The following is an 18,757-nucleotide window of genomic DNA, read 5'->3' as shown; positions in this document are numbered from 1 at the left end:
AGTGTCCTGCTTCCTGACCTGAGCGCCCAATATGACTCGACAGACTTTGTAGGGCTGATAGGGGTATGGCAATATGCATATTGTGCAGTGGTGTCAGTGTTAACTTTGCTGTACTGTTTATGCTCCTGAATATAGATATGCATATTATATAATATTGATTTCAGTGTTTTCATTCCTTTGTTTTTATCTAAAGTGTTATGTAATGTGAAGCTGTTTTGATATGGATGCCAGACATATTGATTTGTTATGAATCTTAATCTTTTGGTTTGCATCCATCCAGTTCCATTCTTTCTTAGTCTGAGTGCCTGCTACTGCTACAGATTTAAATAGATTTTTTTTTTGTAATTGATAACTGTTTTTAACACGCGTGAGGGGAATATGATCAGTGATTCGGCACTGTAAAAACTCCTAGGCGAATCAGAGGCTCAGGACTTTGCTGCATGTGCTGAGTGCTTTAGTTTGCCACACAGTTTGTGTGAGTGCGCTGGGGAACACACACACACACACACGTACACGTACACGTGTATGTACGTACGTACGTACGTATAGATAAACTTTGTCTCAAATTAGGTTGAACTTGATGAGATAATAGATCTTGTTTATATATTTCTCTTCCACTGTCTCTTTTCTTGCGTTAGTGGAGGAGGGCAGAGGCGTGTGTGTATGTATGTGAATTCATGCAGTAAAGTGAGGGGAAAGAAGACCGTTGATGGCAGCACATGCAGAAACTCAGCCGCTGCAGCTTTGGAGAGAGAGCTGCTCGGACACAGTCATGACTCATCCTCATGCGTGCCACCCCAGCTGCCTCTCTCAGATCGTCCAAACTCAACAAATGACCTTTTTGTTCAAAATCGCTACATCTTACACACACACACACCCCCGTAGTGTCTCTGTCTGAGTATTTCTCAGCGTATTTTGTCTCGCACATGCACATAGTTTGTGAGTTGGCTTACTATCCAGTATTTCCCACAGGATTTTGTGAAAATGTGGTGGGTGGACCTCGGCCCATAGGGGGGTCAGGATGCATGCCCCCCCGTAAGAAAATTTTAAAGAAAATTTAAATATTAATCTGGTGCACATTGAGAGTTCTAAATTAAGAGCTCCAACCCATATTCAGTGTGCAAATTGAACAAAGAAATGACCTTTAAAGGGGACTCAAACCTCTTTTTTTAGTTGATATAGTGTCGGTCTACATTACACTACAAAAAAAAAAAAATTATTTAATAGTTATACTATAACAGTAATAGCCATATATTGTAAAACAAAAGCACTGAAAAATAAATGAAACTTCCATAATTCGTTTTGTCCTAATTTCTATACATGCTAGAGATAAACCCATGAGCTTTTATTTTGACGGAAACTGCACTCAAGCTTTTATTTTGGCGAAAAACTAGTTTACAAACGCATCTCATTACAAATCTAGTGAAATGCTGTAATCATCAACTATGTAAATGTGAAAATAATGCGTAACTGGTGCACGCTACGTTCCACAATGCACACTAAACTCAGCACATGCACAGATGGACTTCACTGCATCCATTAGCTGATCTTGTGAGCGAAGTGCGCACTCGTCTTTTGATAAGGACACTACGTCTTATCACTCTTTAGATTTTAGTTTGTTTGACAGCATTGGTGCAAACCACTACATTTTAAAGTCCTTTTATGTTACTATGAGAAGTTTAAATATATTTTTGGGCCTATTTGGCCAATGTGTCGTAAGCAGGACTTTTATTTTGACTGAGCACACATCGCTCCCATTCTCCGTCTTCATTAGTTTACCATCTCTGTCAGCAGTTTATCAGCTCTGTTTATATTTTAATTAAAATTTGTTGTTGTTACTGTATAGACACTTTAACACTAGTTTAGTTTACATATTTGAAGGTTAATTACTGGATCAGTATAGATAGACATATGTGAATATACATTACACAGAGCTTGCGACCTTCTAGCTACGTCTTGCTTGGCATCTTGTTTTTTTTGTTGTTGTTTTTCGTATGTTGGAAATAAATAACTTGGCCCTTAGTGAAAACTTTACATCCTAATTTAATCAAGGCTTGACAAACAGCTGGTGCAACTGGCCCAAAATACTATAGAGGCTTTGATGTGGACCCTTTTGACTTGTGCCTGTAAGCAACCACACAGCAACACTCTGGCAACCACCCATACAACCCACATTGTGTTTGCGAGTTTTGCACGGGCGAGCAGCACCATGGAGTTCTGCCATTACATAAGCCACGCATCGCAACATCATTACTTAAGATTATCTCTGTTTCCATCTCTACATCCCTCTTGCTCTCTCTCTCTGTCATTTGTTCTGTGTTGCTGATCAGTGTTGCTCACAATCTCTCTCTCGCTGAATAATTAATGGTGTGTTTGACAGGCAGGACACACTCTGGGAGAGCTGCTGTGGTAGTCACATTAGAGATTTCTCCTCACCACACATGCTCAAACTGCAACACGTCATAAACTCTGCCAGTGGCCTCTAGTTTCAACCGATTGCGGACATTCATACATATTTGAAGTACGGCAGTTGTGGGATTTTCTGATTTTTGCTCTTTGTCCTTCTGTTGTGATTTAAGTATTAATATGCTGGAACTGAGTTCTTAGAACGAGATTTGTCTCTGTATGTATACATTTGGTTCCAATATATGATTTCTCATCTTTTCTCCAGCCAGGTCTGACAACGTCTTTTGTAGAGGCACTTTATTTTTAGATTAATAAATGCAGCTTTTGAAAGTGATTCCGCCCTCTGGTTGTTGGATTTTGAGGTAAAAAGTAATATTTGCTGAAAGCAAATATTGAAAGGTCTTTGAACCCACTGAACTGATACTGCAGTATTTATTTATGTTAAAAGTTCTGTTGCTTTTTTAAACTATTAGCTAAGCCAAAACGAAACTTCTGCCATTTATTTACTCACCCTCATTTCATTCCAAACCTGAAAACTGACTTTGTCAAGGGGAACACTATAGGTGATTTCTGAAGAATACATGATTCAAAGTTCTTGTTCAAAGTTGTACAGGTTTGGAATGAGTGAGCAAATAAATACAGAATTCTCATTTTTGGCTGATCTAATACTTTGTCATGGATTTTTCTGTTAGAAGCAAAAATCTAAATGGGGGAATTTTAGTATGGAAAAATATTAGTTCTCTGTAAAATTAATACTATAATACTGCAGGTAGTGCAAAACATCATTGGGGTAACGCATACTAATGCAATAAACATTAAATAAATAACACAATGTAATGCAAAACACCGTAACATACATTTACTGATAACAAATGGAAAGAAACTCAATTTTGATAAATTATAATTGTATTTTTGTCACCATAAGTATGGCAATTCATAGTTTTTTAGCTTCCAAATACCACAAATTTGACAGTATTTTGCAGTATATTAATCTGATTTACTATTCTTTACAGTATGTATACAATAAGTAGGTTCTTACTGTACCCTGTTTAGTATTCTCTGTAAAAATGTATGATCTGAACATCTTGAGTGTTCATGTTTCGCTGAGTTTTTCGTAGAGCATTACATTACTGTACTTTTCTAATCTGACACAAAACAAATACAAAAATGAAAATACCATAAATGTAGTTTATATAACTAATCTTTTTAGGGCTTCTGTAGTGTACTTGAATATTTAAGTTCTTTGAAAAAGATATCTGAAGCTGAATCAAAGGACAGTAGCAGAACAGAGTTGAGTTTATTGATTGTTTACTGTTTGAAAGAGTGAATATGTGGATCCCAGTGTGCTCGATATCTGCTTCAGTCTGTAGTCGTCCTGTCTGCGGTCTCCCAATTCAGTTAAACTCCTCCTGTCGTCTTTTTTCGTTCTCATTTTCTCTGGGAGCTTTTATTCTGTAAATAACTCTAAATCTTTTTGTTTCCATCCCTCATGTGTTCCTTTCACTTCATGTCTTAAATCCACAGTCAGAACTATTTCCTGGTGTGGATTAACTCACCATTTTAAGTGGCCTTGTTGTTCATTGGTCCTTTGCCCCTTTCCCCCCTTCCTCTCTCACTTATTTCTTTTTCTTGCTTTTGTTTGTCTGTTCATCCACTGGCTCAGTGTTCACTGTATGAGAAGCTTGCAGGGTTTTTCAAGTTGCTAGTTTGTTGCTAAGTGACTGGATGCAGAGAGACTGAAAGGAAGAGATGCAGTCACTCTTGGCTCTGTTGTGTGAAAGGGTCTCTCTCTCTCTCTCTCTCTCTCTCTCTCTCTCTCTCTCTCTCTCTCTCTCTCTCTCTCTCTCTCTCTCTCTCTCTCGCTCACTCTCGTTCGTTCTCGTTCTGACCACCTTGTGAGGGTGACATTTTGTCGCTTCTTGAAATGAGGACTCTAATAATAAAGCTTAGTCTTGCTCACCATTTCTCACTTTTTCTTTGAGCTTGGATGGTCATTTTTTTTTGTCTAATTACCTTGTGTTATCTAAATTGCATGTGTCTGTTGTATTTTGCAGCAGTGTTATTTTTATTTTATTTTTATATTTCAATTTAGTTGTAGTTAATATTTGTATTTAGTAATTTTAGTACTTTAACCTAAACATTTCTGTTATTTGAGATTGTTTTTCATCTAATATTTTTTTTTCAGCTTTATTTCAATGAATACTATTTTTTTAAAATAATAGTTTAAGCGATCATTTTGAGATAAGCAACATATATTTACTTTTGTATGTATGCACATTTATTTGTGTGGTATTGTGTGGTAAAATATTGTTCAATGGAGTACCACATTTGTAAAACAAATTTGCCAAAATATTAAATAATAATAATGTAAGAATCTACAGAGCTTTCTGCGTTACGCCCATATGGAGTCTATGTGGGCAAACCCATATCGATTGACCCCATGTATTTTGGAACAGTAGGTCCCGTCATGAATTATTATAGATTCTCGATCTTTTGGTATGTGTTCGGGATACTTACTTGTCTGATTGTATGCTGAATAACATCTCTTCCCATGCACCTGCATTAGCGTGCTCCATGATCTGGAAATGCAGTTTCATCGCAGTGTGCTCATGGCAGTGTGAGATGAGGTGAATGTTTCCTGCAGAGGGCACACAGACCTCCACTGAGCCTAAACTCAATGCAGTGTGCACACAATTAGCCTCCCAGCTATTTTTTTTTCCTGCTAAAATAGAAGCAAATTAAAACGCTGTCATTACCCCTTCCATGGAGGGAGCTGTGTCCTAAGGCTGCTGGCCATGCAAATGAGACACTGGTGGCTTTCGCAGAGGCCCCTGTTGCAAAAGAAACATTCAACGTTGTGTGTGTGTGTGCGCTGGATGAAGATGCAGGACGGCATAGAGCTCGATGTAGCGTGGTCCTCCATCACAAGGTCTCTAACAGGAAGTTTTCCTGTTTTTGAATGAAATTTGGTTATGTTTGCTGAAAGGGGTTAGAATTTGATCTATTGTACAGATTTTTTTCAGTACAATGCACTGCATACCTAGTATATTTTTGTCCAGAAATGTTGCTGAAAGCAATATAACTGTTGTCTTTGTCTTTATTTATTTATTTCTTTATTTATTTATTTATTTAAAACTGTAGATCACATTACTGTGTTTGGTCAACATGAAGCCACATTCACAAAACCTTTTTGCTTTCGACTTCAGGCTGAAAGAGGAATAGGATGTAGCTGCTTTTTATCCAGTCGGCATTGTTTTTATTACTGTACAAAAAAAACCCTTTTCTTGTCCATAAAAGAAAGAAGGATGTACAACATTAACGCAAGACCAAGACAAGTAAAGAATGAATGAACTTTAAGTTTTGGATGAGATATCCTTTTCTAATTGCTTAAAATTACCACGTTAACTACTGGCAAGATTTTAGGGCCAGTTCACACTGCACCGACAGACAACAACGGACACTTTGTCTATTTTTGTCAGATCAGTGCGTTACCCTTGTTGGAATCTGTTAGCGTCTGTCTGAACTTGTTTTGCAAATTCAACATTCTGAATCGGTGTTAGAATGTCTGAGAAGTGATGTGCTGTAATCTGGGTACTGTTGATATTGGTCTGCGTGATACTTTAATACTTTACCTATAACAGTAGACAAAACACAATGCCTAAAAAGCTATTTGACTGTTAACTAGGGCTGGTCCGAATACCATTTTTTGAGTTTTGAAGCTTCTATGGTAATCAACACTGAATATTCGAAGCTTCGGAGGGAGGGGCTGAACATATTATTCTTGCTAATAAAGGCAGGAATCTCAAGATTCTCAGGGCTTATGTGCTCCGAGAACGGACACTGCATTAGTTACAAAACACAGGTCCGTTACGTCCCAGTAACAAGCTCCTATATTTCGCGTAGATTCATTTAGTTTGATGATGATAACGGGTAATATTAGGCTTGCTGCGATAGTCAGTGTTACCGGTGTTCAGGCATAACACCCTTTTACATCACTTGCCCACCGCGGCACCACCACCGTCATTTTGATATTTTATAGTAGTACATTTTTTTGTTAAGTTAGAGAACAGGTTAACTACAATTAAAAACTGAATGTGCAGCGTGAGCCGAATGAGAGTTGCAGCGCAGCACAGCAGCAGGAGTCAGATTTCATTCATTACGAGAGTGAGAAGCTGAATGACAAGATGATCGTGGAATATTTGGTTTCAAAGTGAAATGTAAAAGCGCCTATTTAAGGGAGTTTGTCATTGTACTGTTTTGTTGTTTTTCATTAAGAATAATAGGCTAATGAACCCACCATTCAGGCAACCCGCCCCCAAATTGGCAAACCGAAAGTAAAATGCGCACAGCCACACTCATTCATTCACGGCCGCACAAGCACTGTAATGTGACGGTGAGGGAAAATTTTCTCACCGTCACATCCCTAACGGGTAAAAGGCTAATACATTTTGATTCTATTATTCTATTTTCCACAATTTCAAACGAACGCAGCTTAACCCAAAATGTAAGCTCAGGCATGCGCTTCTTCCATATAAGCTTGTGCAGTTGTGCGTTCTAGACAGAATACTCCGTTGCAGGGAACGCTTAGGCTAAGAAGCAAATATATTAAGTATAATGAGGTTGGGTTCCTATTCAACTGCATCGTATTAAAAACGGATAGGCTATAAGATAATTGTAACAAAAACAAAAAAAAAAGTATTGTATTTCGGCAGATTTTATAGTGTAAACATATGCTAGCACGAATGAGAACCGATTCGAGGGGGATGCCAGGTGTGCGAAAAAATAAAAAAAAATAAGAAAAACCCCGAACATTCTAGTCCCAATTTTTAAATCGAATACCAACCCATTGAACGTATATTCTGGTTCAGTCCTACTGTCAACCATCACTCATTAACCAGTATCCGCTATAAAAATAGGTTGCCTTTATAGAGATTAGTATTAGTATTAATCCCTGTTACATTATTCATCAGTGTTCAGTAAAACTCCAGTGGCTAGTATGTAGACCTGTCCTCTTTCCTTCTTTAGCGTTTCCAGGTGCCAGCAGTCAAATCCCTCTGTGTCCTTCCAAACAGAGGAAATGCCCTTCCAAGAGAACCCCACTCCATATACTCACATACACACACCTTTTGTCTTTTTTTATTAAAGAGGCCACGGGTACACCGTTCATTGTGAGCCGTTTTTCATTGCTTGTCTTTCTTTACCCTAGTAATGTCACCATGACCTAAATACCATTTTCCCTTTAAACTTCCAGTCTCAGGGCTCATTTCACCCAATAAGAGTGTTCTATTTTATTTATATAGCAATTAATTTATTTCATACAAGGTTCCCACAGTATTGCGAAACGTAGAAATAACAGGGAATTTTAAAAATGAGTTTACCAGGCCTCTAAAAGTGATGTAAGTTGATCAGAAAAATAAAATGTATTCATGTGATGGCAAAGCTGAATTTTCATCAGCCATGACTCCAGTCATCAGTGGCACATGATCCGTCAGAAATCATTCTAATGCTGATTTGGAGCTGAATGGACATTTCTTATCAATCTCGAAAACAGTTGTGTAGCTTATTTCTGTGGAAACATGATACCCCCCCAGGATTTCTTTAATTGAAAGTTAAAAAATAACAGTATTTATTTGAAATGGGAGTCCTTTGTGAAAGTTAATGTCATGCTTCCTGCTGAATGAGAGGTTTAATATAAAAAAAACACACACACGCAACTCAAGGACTTCGTGTTTGAATAATTTTCTACTCTACAATATGTTCTAGTTTTTATAGCTTGTTCTTTAAAAAAAAAAAAAGTACTTCCTTTTAGAGAGTCTTATTAAAATGAAAGCCTTAAATTATCATTCATGATATGTCAGTCACTTCATTCAATATTTTCCAATCAGATATTTAGCTATTTTAAAACCGTTTCAAGACCCTTATTATTCTTATGATCTTTTGTAACACAGCCACAATGTGACCCCTTTTCACACCTCCGGCTTTCAGCAACTTCCTGAAGTGGCCTTGAGAAGGAAAGAGATTTAGTTAGTCCTCATTCACACTCCTGTCCTCGCCCCGTGGCCCTGTAGCCGGTCATACGTGTATGCGTGCTTGTTTTATAAGGCTACTAAACTGATTCAGTGCTGTAATCCAAGCAGCCATGTTCTGTGCCCGCTGTTCTCAGCTGCTTTATGACATGACTTTACTGAGATGGGTCACACATACACACACACTCATGGCAGCTTTATTGTTCTCAGTCACTCACTCCTCTCTGGTTCTTTCAAGACAGTCTTTAGCTCGAGCCTCAGATGGAATGACAGAACAGAGTGATAATTGTCGTAATTGCTGAGGGAATTAAACAGCACAGACGTGTTGATGTAACGCCCCCTCACCATTTCCGTCCTCTCCATCTCACTGTCTCTCATTTTCAGTGGCTCGCTCATGTGGCGCAAGCGTAATCTTTTAATCAATGATATCGAGCCGCGTTATTGTAGTTAGGAGTTTTATTCACCTCTTTCCGTGGTTGAGTGTGAAAACCTGTGGCGATTTCTCCTTGTTTTGAGGAGAATTGAGTTTATGCCTTTCTGAAAGGTGCCGCTGTGTGTGTGTGAAGGGCCATTATCCACTAAGGAGCTGTTGGGCTAATGCTTGTTTGGCTGTCCGTCACAAATGTACACACACAAAGGTGGAAGTTTTATAGGTGCTTCTAGCACCGGACTGAATGATTCCCATGGCAATCAGGTTGTTGGTTGCCATGGGAGCCTCATCCTGGTCTCTCCTTTGGCCCATTCACACTCGACAGCTGTCATCACACACATGCACACACAGATTTCCTCAAGCCAACCTTCCTCTTCCCTTCCCGTGTTTGATCAACACCATTGCATTCTCTCCTCGTTTCACTCTGCATCTCCTCCTCCTCTCCTTTGATCCAGTCTCCCATCCCTTTTCCTCTCCTTCATTCCGGCGGTCTCCCTGTGTGTGTTCGCTCATGGGTATTCCAACTTTTCTAGCTAATTAGAGTGTGTACAAAGCGAAGCGAGTGTGTGTAGCGTTTCAGGTGTGTATGTGAAGTTCTAGTCCCTGCTGTGGGGCCCCGGGGCTGTTCTATCCTCAGGAATCAGCTCTGGGAGTGTAATCCTGCAGTAGCTTACTCCAGCACAATGCCTGACCTCTTCTGGCAGACAGGACACCCCGACAGCCCAGAGGAGAGGGCCTAATCTTCCCCGCCGCGTCAGCGTTCCCCCACCCCACACGGCTCGAGAGAAAGGGCAATCAGGACAGAATCCATCTATAGAGCTTCAAAAAGGGTTGAATATTCCCCTAATAGTGCAGCAAGAAAAGCTTGATTTATCACTTTATTCAGGGTCAGAAATTAGCTGATGTTCATGGCTAAAACCCTTTTGATAATGTCCCTGAAATTCAATCAAATGGGCAGACCCTTCTGAAATATATTTATTATATTTTATATTTATATTTCTCTTTTAGATATTAGTTGATGCATGTTATCATTTATTTGTTTATTGATGTCCAAGTATGCATGCTGTTTAGAGAGTTGATGCTGATTATCAAATATAATATTTTATTATTCTATTCTATTATGTTACATATTCTATTATATTTTTCTATTAAATTTTATTCAATAATATTTATTGTATTTTATTTTATTATATGTATAACATTTTAACTATTATATGTATTATATCAATTATATTAATTATATTATACTAGGACTTGGACTACATTTTGCATTAAATGAGCTGATGATTGATTATATTTAAAATACAATATAAATAGTAATAGTTTTACATTTCAGTGTGGCTTTGTTATTGTAGTGCAGTCGGTAAGTTCGTCACAGGCGATTGTTCAATTACTTTTGTCCTTTATATGTGTGTATATAAGTCCATAATGGTCTCATAGTTCTCCCTTTAGGCAGAACAAGAGCTGTGCGAAGTCACATTAACAAGATGGCTGACCCAACATTACACATTACTTTCTGATACTTGCAGCCATAAACTTCCAGCAGCACTATTGACTGATGGTGCAAAAGCCAAAGCTATAAAGGGTAATTGGCAAAAAAAGAGATACCATATGGTCTAGATCATAGCGGTTGTTAATCCAATCCAAATAGTTATGTTCTGCTTGTGTGTGCGTTTGGATGAGTCAGTTAGCACTGTAGCGTGTGCGATAATAATACAAGTATTAATGGCAAAAGCATCTGCTTCTTAAAGTGCTCTACAAAGAGCGCAGGTTTCGCACAAATGCGTTCACAAAAAACATGTTCGTGCTTCTGAGAGTTTTCTCATCATTTGTGTTCCAGGCTGCGCCTATAAATGAGTTCTGCACAACTTAAAAAAGAAAATGGAAATAGCTGCAGCTATGCTGACATTTTTGCTCAATTACACTAATGAGAGCATTAGGAGCATGTGCATTTGTGGCTCCGCCAGCCAGAACTCTGAAATGGAGCTTTTTCACGCCTGAGCAGGGAGGTTCAGAGAAAGCCGTCTTAACTGCAGAACGCACACTGACAGCAAGATGCTCGCTAGGTACAGCGTTTGGCCAGAGGAACGCCATCACTTTTCTTTCTCTTTATTGCTTTTCTTGAACACATTCTTGTGCCAGAATGTGGCTGGAATTTGGCCGTTCTTGCTTTTCCACCTCTTTAAAGTGATTCAGTTAGCTTCCCAGAGGTACTTTTGCCACTGTGGCCTTTTCTTTTCTGCACTTCCAACGGGCTGCTAATGGCTTTGTTTGTCATGATTTAGACACGTTAGCATGGCCTGTGCCAGCACAATTGGGAGGTGAGCCATGTGCCGGGCTACTCGATTCACCCCTGCTGCATGCCAGCGAGGTGCCCGACGTTATCCGAGCTTCTTGCGCACAAGACTTGCGGCGTCTGCCAACGCGGCACGCGAAACCTGGCACTGGACACGTCTTGCGCCATAGGCCTGGGGCCTAAGCTCTTGATGTTTATGTTCGGCAGGAGTAGCGTGGGATTTGAGCAAGCGCAGGTGTACGGCAAGCCAAGTTTGTGTTCTTGCAGAGTTTTTCTAACAACCTAGCTGTCTTAAAATGGAAAATAGTTTTAGCATGACCTCTTTCTGGCGTAGCCTATGCATCAAGTGCATCTTTTTCATTTCCCAGAAGCCTTTAGGATGCTGGCTTAGATTTACAGCTGTATTAATCTACTCTATGTATCCAGCACTCTTGGCATCAGTGCTCGCATCTAGAAATGAAGCTGCCGCCGCTCGGTGTGCTGTCACCTGAGCTGATTTAGCAGGTGCTAACCTCCATCAGCCAGGAAATGTCAGACTGGCCTGGCTGCGTTCGTGTGCCGCTTCCTTCAGGGCAATGCCTGCTGATTAGAGCATGTTTCTTTCGGAGCGTTCTGAAATATGACCCGCTTCAGAGACGTGGCTCGTGTCAGCGTACCTGTTACTCTGGTGTACTTTCAGTTAATTAGCATGTCACCAGGTGAATGTAAACAAGCTAGTACTTGTATGCATAAGAGGTGTCCTCTGTTATTAACGTTTTGTTGTTGTTTTTTTTCCTCAAAGACTGGGCTTTGAATGGTTTTGACATTTTATCGATGGGTAAGTTTCCTCTCTGAACTTTCAGAGTTGGGTAATGCTGATGCAAGGATGCACCAGATATGTCTCCCATTTTCCCTGCAGGATTGCCGGAGGAAGCCCATTTTTCTCTGCTGTGGGCAAAGAGACCAACACAAAAGTCTTAAGCAGACGTTATAGTGTCTGTCGTTCACCAGAAGCAAAGTTACTTTGCTCGGCGGCCATTTTGGCAACACTACAGGGAGCTTTTTCTCTTTGCCAAATAAGCATAAAGCACAGCTGAGTGAGGAAAGACCAAAATCTCTAAAACTGTTAAGATTAACATCAAATCAATTATAAAATCTTATAATATAAAAAACCTGCACAACATAGCTAATACGTTGTCTTTTTTAAAAAAAGCAAACTGACTTTTTATTAAACTGAAAGGCAGGACATTTCTTACAACTACTAAAAAAAAGTCTCTGCATGGGGCAGTCCCCATATTTGGGGGATATTACTATAAGCTACTAAGGTGCGTTACTCCTGTCGGTAATATTAAGGTAATGTTATTCCTGTTGGCATCTCTTGCCATTGGTCAACACTTGTTTTTGTTTCCAGAATATGTTCAGTTGTTGTTTGTTGTGTCGTGGAATGTCGGTACGGTGTAAGTTAGCCTTAAAGGAACACTGCACTTTTTTTGAAAATAGGCTCATTTTACAAGTCCCCGATCAGCCGATTCAGCCGATCTTTGTATCTGGCGGTAGCACTTTTAGCATAGCTTAGCATACATCATTGATTCTAAACAGTCCATTAGCATCTCATTCAAAAAATGACCAAAGACACTTTCAATATTTTTCCTATTTAAAACTTGACTCTTCTACAGTTACATTGTGTGCTAAGACCAACTGAAAATGAAAAGTTGCGATTTTCTACACCTATATGGCTAGGAACTACGTTCTCATTCCTGCGTAATAGTCGCGGATCTTCGCGGCCGCACCATGGCTGCAGCGGCGCAATGATTCGTTGGTATTCTGTGAAACATGGTGGTACTGGTAGTATACACCTTCGACTTACTATCACAGCCCTTTACAACACACAGAACCATGGCTAATCAATCACACAGGTAAATCCACAACACAATTTGTCGGCTGCAACTACACAAACTTAGTGCCGGTCACATTGAAAGTTACCTAGCTGGGGGCTACTTTCAGGCGCTGTAATATCATTGTGCTGCTGCAGCCATGGTACTGCCGCGAAGATCCGCGACTATTACGCAGGATTGAGAAAGTAGTTCCTAGCCATATAGGTGTAGAAAATCGCAACTTTTAATTTTCAGTTGGTCTTAGCACACAATGTAAGTGTAGAAGAGTTTTAAATAGGAAAAATATTGAAAGTGTCTTTGGTCATTTTTTGAATGAGATGCTAATGGACTGATTAGAATCAATGATGTATGCTAAGCTATGCTAAAAGTGCTACCGCCAGATACAAAGATCGGCTGAATGGATTCAAAAACGGTAAAACTCAACTATTTAACTCTAGGGGACTTGTAAAATGAGCCTATTTTCAAAAAAAGTGGAGTGTTCCTTTAAGGGTGTACTAGCCCAGTAACAAACTGTTGTACCTCTAAAGGTGTTTTTTGCGAGTGTGAGATACATGTGATATTGCCATGTGCAGTATATTGCAATACAGTGTCTCGAATTCTAGTTCACTGATGTTGGTTATATATATATATTGTCCTGACTTCTTTACAAAATATTTGACTTGAATGACAGGAGCATAAAATGAGTTTCGCTGCACTCAGCATGTTGTCCTGATAAACACTTTCTCTGCTGGTCACAGTCTCCATATTACACTGTTCTGTGGGTTTGTTACGGTCCTTTCCAGCAGCAACAGCATTATTACAGAGCCTTGCTGTTAAGACTTTATAAAGATGAGTGAGTACTCCATTTGTGTTTCTCAAACAAACTCATTTAGAGTCTTTTCATATTTTTTTTTTGTCTCTCGCTCTATTTTTCAAAAAGCATTTATGTTGGTCTATTAAAAACTAGACACTACCTGCCTGCTCATAAACCATCTGAGAATTGTATTACTGTCTGTTTCTTTATATATTAGATTTGAATCCATCACCTTGAATACCGCGTTTACATTTTAAGCAATTATGCACAGTTCAATAGCTTCCTAAATGGTAACCATAAATAAAAGAAACAAGATTATAGCTTTTAAAGAACTACAAATCCCATGATGCACCAGACTGATTCATTTTTTTTTCCCTGTTCAATGCATTCTCAATGGCTGATTATTCAAAAAACGTAGCAAAATAAAAATGATTCTGAGGAATAATGGGTAAAAATGATTCAGAGGAAGATATCGATGCTGGTTCTGCTCATTTTTCTTTTAACAGATCTTTTGCAACAAAATATTACCGTAATATGCAAGTGCTACAAAATTATGGCCCACATTTCCCCCCCAATGTCTTTTCTCACTTTCTACACCCTCCTTCTCTCTTCCTCTTTTCTTCTTTTAGCTGGAAGCCATGTGCTTATGCCACTTTGACATAGTGAATCAGGGGGGTTTGATAACTGCTGTCATGGGCAGCCACGTTGTTTAATTTCTCCCTTTTGAAGTCCTAGGAGCTGTTTGTCAGACATCGGGGGGAAAAAAATGCAAAGTGCACCAAATGGAGTCGTTTTGCTGCAGTGCTTGCGCTCGACCCAGCATCCTGCATATGAAGCACATGCCCTCTGGGTCGTGTTTTAAACATGTCAAGGATGGAGGGGGGGTAAAGTTCTTCCTCGCTGCTGCCATTTGCATGAAGTTAAAATGGAACAGGCTGGTACAGCTACCTCCCAAAACCCATATGACACCAGAGGCATGTGAAATGGCACCAAAGAGATATGCAAATGTGCCACGGAGAGGGGCCTATAAACCTCAGATAGATTTCTACTTTAAACACTCACCAAGGGCAGTGCTAGTGTGTGCATGCTGACAGTTTTACTACCTGCTTTGTCTATTGAGAACCCTTGTTCTGTGTTTTTGGTCTTCAGGCGCGTATAATGATTTTATGGCGATCTTTATGCGATGTGAGTATTATTTGTCCAAAGAGTTACTTGATTTGTGACTGTTTGAAGATATAGAGCATCTATGCCTTTTGCGTTTCCTCCTTTTAAGTGTTAGTTTGCTTCAGTATGACAGCTCAGAGGTTAACAAATGGTGAGACAAAATCTGTGCATCAGCCATTAACCACAGACAGTGGCATCTGAATTAATGACGGGTGACTTGGTACCCCAGCACTGCTCTTTCCTGTGTTTACTTCATGGGTAATTGGACCCTCTTCTCCCCCTTTATGGACGAGGGTACGGATAGAACAAAACCTTACAAAATGGTGATTAACTGTGCTGTCTTTCATTTTCGGGGCCCTCTGTGGCCGTCATAAAGCCGCTACTTTTATTTTCGGCCAGAACTGAGGCCCAGACAGAAGTGCAGCCAGTTAACATCTGTTCAGGAGCTCTCCTGAGACTGCCAACGAGAAGGTCAGACAATGACAAACGCTCTGTTAGGTTTTGTAAAAGGGCTGTTTTGGCAAATAATGTAAGAAATGTACAAAAATTCCCATATAAACAACAGCAGACTAAGCAGTTAGCATGTGCAGGCAGATTATAAATACCATGGATTGTCAGAAATTACAAATAGTGGCAGTTATGTTCCTGTAGCTCAACTAGAATTTTGTTAGCAATACCAAGGTCATGAGTTTGATTCCTAGGAAATGCATGGTCAAATAAAACGTATCTGACGTGGAGCTAATACGGAATTTAATCAAAATTATGAATAAAATGGAATTATATATGCATCTATTGACAAGGCATTTGGTGGATGTTGTAACTGATGCAAAGAGAAATATCGCTACTACTATCACTGTTCACTGTAAATAATTTTGGCCCGGATAGGGTTGGGAATTGAGAACTTGTACCATTTCATAAACAACAACATTGCAACTGAATGGCCAGTGTAGTGAGATTCTTGAACTGACTCTTGTGAACCAATTATTTTAGTGAATCAACCATTTAGCATTATCAGAATAGTCCAACCAAACTAAGTACTTTTTTTGTTTGTTAATAATACACTCATAGCTTACAATTTACTGTTATGTTGTGCTTAAGGCTTGCGGAAAAAAGAATTAATACAATTGTGCCACATTTATTTATTTATTTATTTATTTATTTATTTATTTATTTATTTATTTATTTATTTATTTATTTATTTATTTATTTATTTATTTATTTATTTATTTATTTATTTATTTATTTATTTATTTATTTTTATTTTATTTATTTTTATTTTATTTATTTTTTATATACAATGTATAATAATTGGATTGCAGGATAATTATTGGATCGCAGTCTCTAAAAAAATGTTATTGATCAGTGTATTAAATATTGTATGGATTTTTTCCCCTGTTGTCTTTGTTAAACGCACAAAAAAAATGTTAATGGAACTGGAATCATGAAAAATAACCAGAAATGAACCAGAATTCAGTTATTCAGTTTACAATTCTTATCTTTAGCCAAGTAGAGCTTGGTTATAGAAATAAAATGGCCTGATATCAGCCATTTGATTGACCTATAAGCGGTATAGCAGTCTATCACTTTTAATTACCCTAATGAATAAAGCACATCTTTTATGGGTGGGGGGACGTAAATCAACTGTTAATGACTCCTTTAAGCACAGTAAATGAATGCATACAGCAGATATTCTCACCATCAACAGCACCATAATGAAGTCATACCCACACTGCAAGGTATGAGCCAGGTTTCTGACCCCATCTGATCTCATTTCAGGGTGGTCCATCACTAGCCCCACTACCTGCATTCCATCTGTAGTTTAGTAACGTCTCCTCCCCACTTTTTTCACCTGCACTGATACAGTCCAGTCATTACAGCCGTAACATTCCTCTCTTCGGCTCTAGTTGGCAGTCGTGCCTCACACTTTCTCTCTCCAAAATCCTTCTCTTACTGCTACATGTTTGCTCTTTCTAGTTGTCTGCTCTCTAAATCTGTCTAAAATATGCAATGTTTTGCCAAAATTGTTGTTGCCTTGTGATTTATATGTTCAAAATGATTGTGCCGACCAAAACCCCTCACTTCTCTTTTGTCGTTTCTTAATAGTATCCTCTCTATTATTCCCTCTTGTGAACAGATATATTATTGTAAAGGTCTGCCTCATGAGCCACACTGCAGCCTAGTTTGCCGAATGCGGGTCACTTTCTCTCACTAGTGGGCTGAAGAGCATGAAGGGTTCTCAAACCCTTCGGCAGAATGTGCCCTTGTGCCCTCTTCCTTTATTCTCTTTCTCTGCTCTTATATGCTGCTTGCTCAAGGATCCACTTCAGTCCTGTACAGTACTCCATTAAAACCAGACTGGCAATTATAGCTCTGACGTTCAGCTGGATAAGCGGCATCTCACTGGCTATAATTGTAGTTTTTAAATGTATAAATGTAACAGCAGCTTTGTTTGTGAAGACACCAGAACAAGGGTTATAATGTGAAATATATTCTGATATGATGCTCTACCTGAATATATTTATACAAAAACACTAAGGCAGGCAGTGACCTAAACCTTTTTTTACATGATGGTAATCCTTCTCATACCCATGATAAATGTGCAGAGACGATACAAGTTTGGATGGTCCTCAAACGGCTCAATTAATACTTTCAGTTTGGGGCAGGGTTACTTGTTTGAAATGAAAGCAAGACTGTTTGGGAGACTTCCATTTCATGCCCTTAGTGATGCTGAAATTACACTTCACCTTTAAGATCTAAGTAGAAATCTGTGGCTAATGTTCCGGTGTTTTTGCATTTTTGTTAAGTGAAGGTGGAGACGCAAGTGTTTTAATGTGGCATCAGTTCAAGTTGGAAAGAATACTAGATTTGTGTTGAGATATGTGACCCTTGACCACAAAACCAGTCATAAAAGTCACACAAGTATATTTGTGGCAATAGCCAACAATACATTGGTATGGGTCAAAATTATCTATTTTTCTTTTATGCCCAAAATCATTAGGTTGATCACAAGGTGATTTTCTCAATATTTAGAATTTTTTTTTTTTTTTTTTTTTTCAGATTTTCAAATAGCTGTATATCGGCTAAATATTGTCCTATCCTAACAAACCATACATCAATGGAAAGCTTATTTATTCAAAATAATTACCCTTTTGACTGGTTTTGTGGTCCATGGTCACATATAGTTATTTTACCTGTCCATACAATTACCCACAATTCCCCCAAACTATCATTAAATCGAGGACTGTTGTGTGAATGTATCCTACACCCCTTTTATAGACAGCCAAAATTACTCCTAAAGACACCGAATACAGAAATACTGCTCCCATTGACTTTCTTTTTTTTTAAGTGCAGATACTAACAGTGTGAGACTGTTCTTAACTGGAGCGCTGCACAGCCTAAAGCCACAATCTTTTTTTATTTTGTGTGCGTGCTTGCATGTTTGTCTAGGTGTACAGTGGGTACTAAGTCTCACTGTGGCCAGATGTCCCAACTTTGTGAAGAGTGTGTGGATCAATTATCATGTAATCAGCTTTAATCTCCCAGACAGCCTGCATGCACTCAGCCAATGCCCTGCAATGCAAACATATATTATATTTTATTACCCTCTAATATGCCATCAATTTGTGGCCTAATTTTGTTCAATCATTCATTATTTCTAATTCTTGCATTTAATTTAGCCAAGGTAGAAAGCACTTGCTGACATTCAAACAAGCCTTGCCATACAAGTGAGGTACGCAGTATTGTACACGTCACAGTCAAAGCTTATGA

The 18,757-nt window shown here is 38.8% G+C and overlaps 1 protein-coding gene across 1 annotated transcript in view; it reads left to right on the top strand.

The window, feature by feature from the left end:
* Positions 1 to 18,757, top strand: part of snd1 (staphylococcal nuclease and tudor domain containing 1) — a 219,096-nt gene that overhangs the window by 97,733 nt on the left and 102,606 nt on the right. The window lies entirely within an intron of this gene.

This window comes from Gobio gobio, assembly GCF_949357685.1.
Source record: "Gobio gobio genome assembly, chromosome: 5".
Lineage (NCBI taxonomy): Eukaryota > Metazoa > Chordata > Actinopteri > Cypriniformes > Gobionidae > Gobio > Gobio gobio.
The sequence above is the reverse complement of the archived record's forward strand: the minus strand, read 5'-3'. Positions and strand labels throughout refer to the sequence as shown.